Source organism: Leuciscus leuciscus (genome assembly GCF_965113295.1).
Source record: "Leuciscus leuciscus genome assembly, chromosome: 1".
NCBI lineage: Eukaryota > Metazoa > Chordata > Actinopteri > Cypriniformes > Leuciscidae > Leuciscus > Leuciscus leuciscus.
This window is the reverse complement of record NC_138725.1, coordinates 46,941,765-46,950,940: the sequence shown is the minus strand read 5'-3', so window position 1 is coordinate 46,950,940 and position 9,176 is coordinate 46,941,765. Positions and strand designations below refer to the sequence as shown.

Here is a 9,176-nt window from a genome sequence, read left to right as displayed (position 1 = left end):
TATGTTTATTGTGTCAATTCTCTTCATGTGTCTTGTTTTTCTGGTAATTCACACAGCTTCGCTGGTGCACCATTAGAGGACTAAAAGTGCATTTGCAGTAATGGTTTTTCCGTGCCTGCATCAGGAGAGGATTTTTACAAGCTGACACGGGATCCTGCCAGTTGTCTGGGAAACCTTTTTGATCTCTGGTGCATATTATAGACATGCACTGGAAGCTGCTGTCGAGTGTGGGTTGCATGGAACTGGAAGTCTGCATCATAAATCACTGCATTTCCATGTCAGGATATGTGCTGAGTGTAAAATTATCTTGCAAAGTGTTTAAAGGAAGTATAGTGTTGTCTTCATTACACAGACACTAGTCTTGTGCCCAATCCAGGAAACAGCCATCACTCACTCTTGGCAGACAGTGTCTGTTGACAGGCTTTTGTGAACATTATTCAGATGAGATGAATAGAGGCTTTATGGATCCCTCTTGACAGTTAAATCCTGTGACAAGCTCCAGATTTTGGTCAGTCTGATGGACATATAACATGTCATTTTTTGGTGTCATGTTATTCCATGATGTCATAAAAATATCATTGGCTGGTGACTGTATTTCTGCTATTGGGAAAATAAATGAAAACTATTTAATTCACTCATCCTCATGTCATTCCAAACTTGTATGAGTTAATTATTTCTTTTTTTCCCCATACAATAAATTAATGATCTGGTTGTCTGATGACATTTTCAGTGACTGATATAAGAACATGATCTCTCAGGTTTGTTTCTTTGAGACTGTGTGGTGCCTTTCACATTGTGTTTAGCAAACAACTCAATAAAACGCAGTTAGGCCAGTCTGACATGAGTTTAATGAGCATGTTTTCACATAGAAAACCCCACTGGAGATCTCAAAGCCTTGGATTACCGCTCAGCACAGTTACTGATTTGCAAATGCTGCCCAATCCTGGCAATGTGAACCGCTGTGACAGAGGGAAGAGGTGACTCATGTGTCTTCTAACAGTTTAGGTCGACAATAAAGCAAGTGACATGGTGCTGATATTTTGTCCATTATATTATATTGACATAAATTTAGCTGTTCTTCCACACAAATTCTGGTTTGGTGGACAGTAAACAGGAGGAAATAAAAATATTGGCTTGACATTCTTTCTTTTTTACTAAGTTATTTAAAATTCAATTTAAAAAATGCAAATCATATAGACAGCGATTATTTTTCTGAAAAAGATTCTGAAATTCTTTGGCATAATAGTTTGGCATTAGCGTTAATTATTATTGCTTAGATAAATTTAACTGAAGCGGTTTTGGTTTAATATGATTAGTTGAATAAAAGTAAAATGCAAGGCATAATGTTCATTCAGGTCATTATCAGGAAATATCAGACCTTGGAAAGTCGCGACTAACCAATCAGAAATAGATATTCTAGAAAGCTGTGTAATAATAAACGTATTTATTCAGGGGTCAGATGGCTAATGCAAACTCATGTCACTTTGTTGCTTTTGCTAAGATTATAATGATCCGTTCCATCCCTGATGGAAAGTACAGTCATCAAATGAATGTTAGTATTAAGGGTGCAGAAGCTCATGGATGAACGCTGCACTCTTCCTGACCTTCTTACTGATAGTCTAAAGGGTGAACTTGTGCGTGACCCTTTCCCTTGGAAATGAAATGAGGACAGTGATGCAGTATGTTCGATGGAGCCCTCTTCAAGGCCAGACATAAAGTGGACTACCCCACACCAGTATAATTCCAGGTCCTACTATCACTGCATAACAGTTTATGATTTAGTTCCATCATAAGAGTTGGGTGATAGCTTGTGTATTACACGGCTCCACAGCTCCTTATCAGTTTCCAACAGCTTCCCCAGAGTCCTGTGGAAAGGATCATGATAGCTCTCGCAGTATCAGAAAATTCCAAATGAGCTTTATGAGGTGTATAAATATGCCTCTGCTCCGGAACATTTAGCCTTTGCCCCTCCTGTTCTTTGGAGAAATTAGGAGCTAATGTCAAAAACCAAAAGCTGCAGGCTATTATGTGCAGATTCCATCATGTCTAACAAGTCTACCTGAAAGAAATAATATTTCTGAGACTTGATGATGCAAATAGTCAATGGAAGCATCCGTTTCAAGGGTGGAAAAAGTTGCCAAAGGGATAGTTCACCCAAAAAGAAAAAAATATGTTTGACGGTATAGCCATTGACTTCCATTGAATAAAAAATGAAATAAAAATATATATACTATGGAAGTCAATGGCTACTGTCAACTGATTGGTTACTCACGTTCTGCTAAATATCTTATGTGTTCAGCAGAAGAAAGAAATTCATACAAGTTTGGAGCAAATGATGCCAGAATTTAGATTTTTGGGTGAACTATCCCCTAAAAGTCAGCATGAAATGAAAATTCTCTCGATCTGTTTTGTAAATGCATGTTATTGATTTTACTGTGAATTATTCATCCATGCATACGGGTAATTTGTATAAAAAAAATAAAAAAAATTGCACCTTGTTTAGTTAAATTGTTTTGTTAAAATGTCAGACCTCGATCTGGTAAAGCCAACAGTCTTCTCTCTGATGATGTACTGGACTTCTCCATCATTTAGACCACTATAAAATCCCCCAAAATAATAGAATTAATAACGTAAAAGGGAGAAGAAAAACAATCCCATATTTTTCACTGTTGATGTCAAAGGCTGACACCCAATCAAATTCATCTGTCACTTTGTAAAACCAGCCAAATTAGGCAGATGCCAGCATGGGCTGGTTGTATGGCATGCCCTCATCCTCAAACATTCAAAACAAAACAAAAAAACAAAAACAGCCTAGATTAAATATGGGTTGCTGGTTTGAGCGTCACTTGATGTCCACTGTAAAATCCGGCTCATGAAGCAAAACCAGTTGAGAACTCCTTGCTATGGGTTTCGTGACCGTGTGAAAGTGACTACACAGTGCTGGAGATGGTGGCTCGGTGGATGAATATTAGCTTGATTTTTGTCTTCTCTCATTATTCCAGTGTGTTATTCCAACCTCAGCTTGTTAGTGAATCAGTGAAGGCCATTCTCATTACCACTGTTTTTCTACCCACGGATGCTTGTAATGTTTCTGCCATTTCACTTTCAAAAGATTGAACATAATCACTTTTCGTCCACAAATGTTGGCATTGCATCTTTATCGTTGATATGTCTGGCAGATCAGTTGTCTCTTTCTATACTGGAGGATTAAAGTGTTACAGAAGATCAAAACAAAAGAAAATCTGCATGACGTCTGTTTAAAGAAGACTCTCATTTGGTTCTGCAACTTGTTTATTCCCCCTGACAATGCAACTTAGTATTTTATCTGTGTTAAACCGGCTCTGGACCACAGGCCACATTCAGATTGCCTCAGTAAAGAAAGGGAAATGAGGAAAACATGCAGTAGAAGCTCAATCCACCCTTAAGGAAGAATAAAACGCGAGATGTTATATCAAATATCAGCACTCTTGGAGAACCCCTGATCAAGAAGATTAGAAGATCGGAATCTGTTGTATAACAGGATATCTATGCCCACTGTATTACTTATTTCCGTCCCATCAATGGCTTTTTATTAAAGGTCTACCGTCTTGTAAGGATGAGTTAAGTCCTCCTCCCTATATTTATAAGCAGAAAGTGGTGGCCGTCTCCAGATGGCTCCTCAGCCACCGGGATAATGAGATGCCTAAACTAGGGGGTTAAAGCAGCTTTACAGATTGGAATGTACAGCTGCTATTCAGAAGATACCAGTGACATGACACGTTTGACTGCCCGAAGGAGCCGAGTGGGACGGAACACCTGATAGAACACTGGGATATGACGAGCAATATTTGAGTACCTCCTGGATGAGTGCAGAAGAAGGTCCTTGAAATATACATGCCTTTCACAACTTTCATAAATCAAGCTGCATCTAATCTCTGAAAAGTTTTGAATAGAAAAATAAATCTGTTATAGAACCAGATAGTGCTTACAAATATTGACTGTGGTACAGAAAGAACTGTGAAAAAAATAAATAGAATCCTTAAAATTCTAGAATTCTTTCGAATGACTTGCAGTGATAAAAAAGGGAGGGAATGGAGGAGCAAATGGGGCGTGGCAGTCATAACCACCCAGGGGATGATTGACAGGTTGATAGTGCTGCTTGCATCCCCCCCCCCCCCGTCTGTGAGAACACGTCAGATTCTCTCACCACAGATATTGGAGTGCCTTTAGTTGACGCAGCACACCTGTTGGATGCTCACCAAACTGTGCAAACCCCTTGGCCCCAACAATCATCAAATCCATTTCAGTGTAATTTAAGTCACACACCTGTTTCCGGACTTGTCGATAGATCTTTGTTCTTAATCTTTCTCAATTAAAGAAGTGGTGGTGTAGAGTTTGACACAGCTCAGTGAGTCATTAATATCTAGTGGTTTAAAATACATATATTAGTGCTGTCTAATCGCATCTTACATACAAGTTATATATATATATACAATATGTGTGTGTGTGTGTGTGTGTGTGTGTGTGTGTGTGTGTGTGTGTGTGTACATTGTAAATCTGAAAAGGATGGCAAACTAAAAAAACTGAGGTAAAAAGTTACTTCAAAGTTTAAGTAAGCAGAACTGGCAGATTTTTATTTAGTACTTATACATTTGAATGGTTCTTAACTTGAAATATTTGAGTAAGCTAATAAATACATTAAAATTATAATGTAATTTCAACATATATTTTAGTAGTGGAAACTTGGCTAGCTTTAACTAACTAACTTGCTAATACAATGCTTTGATAGCATTAGCAAAGCATAGCATTGCAATTATGCTGAAAGAATATGACAATATAGATCAGTTAACATTGATCTGTTCTCAAACCAAGCTCATGCTCCACTCGTCACCATGATGGTAACCCCCACACAAAAAAAAACACATTACAGAAACTCTTCTGAATGATCATAGCAAATCATTAAACTAAATCTCCATATTTACAAACTTTTATGTAATATATATATATATACATATATGCAACATGTACAAACAATAGTATTGTCATAGCTAAAAAAGCTATGTTTTTGAACAGGCATGTGAAATGATGCTGAAATGATTAGGCTTCATCTCTTTCCTCTGATGTTAATATATTGTGAATTTCTTCAGTAGCTGGGCTCATGTGATATTCATTAAAAGCTGTTTTTTATTTATTTTTTTATTATGGTTTGCTGTACTCATTTACAAGATAACTTGAGCGTGGAAGGAAAGCATGTAGACTCGCCCACATGCCTCTCAATAATGCATTCAGTCCATATATCTTCCACTGCTGTTGTACAGCACATGTGCAAGCTAAATCCAGCACAACCCCAGTGCTGCTATCAGTGGCGACCACATGCTTACCCTGAACTTAAGAGGTCATTCTCCCAAAAGCAGTGTATTGATTATCTCTGGGAAATAAATTATCTATTGGAGGTGATATTTCTTCAAAATTACAGTTAATTTGATGAGATTATAGATGCCATGGAAACAGTGATACTGTACACTGTAAAATGCTCTTCTCAGGGATTTTTTAAAAGACATATTAGGGTTAAGGAATGTCTAACGCTTTTGGAGGCAATATTGATTCACACTGAAACAATGGCTTAGTATTCAGAACACAGGAAAGTGTGTTTTTAAATGAAAGAGCATTTTCAATGCCATGTTTGACAGTCAACTCACATGAGATGTTAAAAACCGCAAAATCCTCATCCAGTCCAACAGAAATCAATGATGATTTATTACAAGTAATAATGCATTGTATTTTCTGTAAATGTAATAATTCACTGATTCTTGGGACATGGGACAACTCATGCCATTAGTGTATGCCGTAATAGCAGCATTTTAGATAATAAGTATCACGTTCTTTACATGCAGTGTACCATTTGATTTCATTTTCATTTTTCGATAAGATTTCACAGCTGTCTCTTATGTTTTATGTCAACACTGGCAGATGTTTATAAAATCAGGTAATATTAAAGTCGTTCTTCATCTTGAAGGATTTCTTTCATGTTCTACCTGCAGCTCAACAAGGTCAAACAGGTTCTGGTTATTATTGGAATATTATTATGATTATTATTCATTTCAAATAATTGTGCCTATATTTTCTGTCTCAACTGAAAATGTCAGCTCCATCACACAAATTGTAAAGATTTTTTTCTTTTTTTTCTATGGTATTTGGGGTCACAAAAATATTAAATTATTTGTATATATAGCCTATATATATATATTTCTATTTGCAATTTCTATTTGACCAATTTCGAGCCGACGTCACAGTTACGACACGGCGCTAGCTGGCGGCAAAACAAAGGGAAAACTGGAAGCGGCCCAGATTCGGCTAACGTTACATAATAAGAGCTTAAATTATAATTATTGTTATTAAATGTCATCTTGTTGTGTGGTTGGGTGCAAGAATCAACGGAGTACAGGCTCCAATTTGAAATTTTATCGCATAATGTTTTCTAAATTATTGTGATTATTTGTGAATCATCTATGATTATACATTGTTTTGATTGATTGTGACTGGACTTTTTGAAGAACCTGGTAAGAAAGTGTAATCAAATACATTGTTAAAAAATGAATATGCTGTATCTGGAATTTTTATTTCTAGAAATTATTCACATCATTAAAATTGCAGGAGACTGGCAGGAGACATAAAACTGGCTAGGCAGAACTGCTGATCGTAGGCTACCACACAAGTCGTGTACGTGATCATTTAGTACAGTTATAACGTTAGGCATCTAAAGATTGGTATGCCCTCAGTTTCTCTTTACGCTCAGTTTCTCTATCAGGTAACGTTAGATGTAGAAGTCAGGCCACTCAACCGGAGGTAGCGCTAACGTTAATCCATCGTCACGGGTCAGCCAATCTGGGATGTCCGTTAAAATTAACTTTTGCAAATAATAATCGCGGTCCTGGACAGTGAGTGACCTTGCACATTAAGTTAAAATCGGATTTTCTCCAGTCATTATTAAAAAACAAGCTAACAAAACTCGCAAACTAACGTTAGTGAAGCGGCCAGAGGGATCGTTCTGCCACCACCTAAGCTCCGCCCACAAAAAACGTCACCGTGTTTACCAATATCTTTTTATAACTTTAATGTATTATAATGAGTTTGCATTGAACAGTTGAGCTGTATTTTTTTAATTATGGGTGGCAGTTGAGAGAGTAGAGTTACCATGACAACTGCTGTGCATCCTGACAACACAGAGAACCACTTGACTCTCTAATTTACTGTTAAGGTTAGTTAAATTCATTTAAATTCATATCAACCGTTAGTGTCCGTTCTATCACTTACTTGAGTCATTTACGTGAAATTGCTTACCTGAGTTGTTTACCTGAGATAGAGATACTTACCTGAGTTCAGCCAGTTGTGTGAAAGAATCTGAGCATCTGTGTTACAAGTTAACTGTCAGCTAACTTAACGTTAGCAGCTAACGTTAACTGTTACATGTTGTTAGGCTTTCTTTCTTTCTTTCTTTCTTTCTTTCTTTCTTTCTTTCTTTCTTTCTTTCTTTCTTTCTTTCTTTCTTTCTTTCTTTCTTTCTTTCTTTCTTTCTTTCTTTCTTTCTTTCTTTTATTGTGATTTGATTTAAGTATTTAGCCTATATCTAGGCTAAAAGATATATATTTTTTCATGTCTTAATGACTCTGAAATGCAAAACACAGGACCGCTTGAGTGACAAGCAATCTTTTCTATCTCTCTCATTTAGTTACTCTCATTAAGTTTTTCACTTCTTTTACAGTCCTCCCGACTGCAGGGACCTGTAACATATAATACCAGAAAAAAATATTACTAACATTATAGGCCTACATGTGTGATGTGATGTAAATAGAGACTAAGTTAACGTTACTTATTTTGTCACCAACATAAAATGGTCGATGGTGACAATTCAATAAATAGAGCTGAAAATCAGTTTGAGGCCATCCTGTTGTCTCAATTCATAAATATATTGACGTAACGTTAAATGCTAGATTTGTCAAAATTGTTTATAATTATTGCAGCCTATCTGAGGGTGTTAACTGGTGACTGGGACAAGGGGAAACACGCATATTGTGAGAATCGGAGGATTACAGCTAAACATAGGTGAGTACGAAGATGTTGAACAGATTCATTCGAAATTATTTCTTTACGCATAACGTTACACTTTTAATATTTTCAGTAATTGTAGTCAGATTTTTCTCATGTCCATTGAGTGAACAGCCTTCGATTGTAATTTTACAAGATTTAATTACTTAAGCATGCCTTCAGCGTATCTAAGATATTGTATTCCGTCTTAATAAGAATGATAAAAGAGTATTTGGTGTGAAGTAATGCGGGTAACGCCAAATGAAGCGTCACGTGCTCGCGCGCGTTCTGCTCACTAGAAGTTTGGCGTGTCACATCAAGGGAGAATCCCGACCAACATAGATGCGCCAAACCCTTTCGCAGTTTCTTCTTTGGATAATGGCTTTTCTCGCTTCACACCTGAGACAGTCTGACATGTTTTGGGATAAATCACTCAAGATTTGTTCATTTTAAAGAAAATCGAAGGACTTACGTCGTTAAGAGGCAGAAACTGCATTTGAAAGAGACAAATGGATCTCAGCGAGTCTCTGTCTCTTACCAGAACGGATTTTTCTGCGGTATACTGAAAGTAAAGGAGATGCTTATGGGAACCTCCAATTCCTTATCTATAAGGTAACTTATGTGTTTTGTTTTGTTTTGTAAGTTGTGTTTAAAATCAATTTCCGTCACAGTATGTTTTTTTTTGTGTAGAAAATTAGAAATACTTTAGGAAGAAAGCTACAAATAATCATAACAGGATTATTTTCCACGGCAGCTATGCGCAGATATGATTTTCGAAACGTTTTTTTTTATTTTTTTTATTCAACTTCAGGACTAGTAGGCTATATATTGATTCATGATCCCTTTTATTTTATAATATGTACAACTATGAGATTATTGCAATGGAGCTTGATATCTTGTCTCTTTGATGGATCTTAGGCTACAAGCGCTTATCTCTTCACTGTACAAAACCGTGACAATCAACTATCTTTCATTTAATACACACATCCTATGGCAAGCCGATTTAACATTCACTCCTCTTCACTAGTAGGTTTATATTACATTTTATTAGTACTTAAATTATTAAATTAAATTATACTCAAATTATTAGTTTTTAATTCGTTTTTAGCCTA

At 36.4% G+C, this 9,176-nt stretch overlaps 1 protein-coding gene across 3 annotated transcripts in view; it reads left to right on the top strand.

Annotated features, from left to right (window-relative positions):
- Window positions 1-8,381: 8,381 nt before the first annotated feature.
- cacna1ha (calcium channel, voltage-dependent, T type, alpha 1H subunit a) overlaps window positions 8,382-9,176 on the top strand; it is a 114,228-nt gene continuing 113,433 nt past the window's right edge. For all 3 annotated transcript variants that reach the window (XM_082172379.1, XM_082172377.1, XM_082172378.1), the window contains exon 1: window positions 8,382-8,676. The gene's annotated coding sequence lies outside the window, so the exon portion shown is untranslated. The remainder of the gene's footprint in view (window positions 8,677-9,176) is intronic.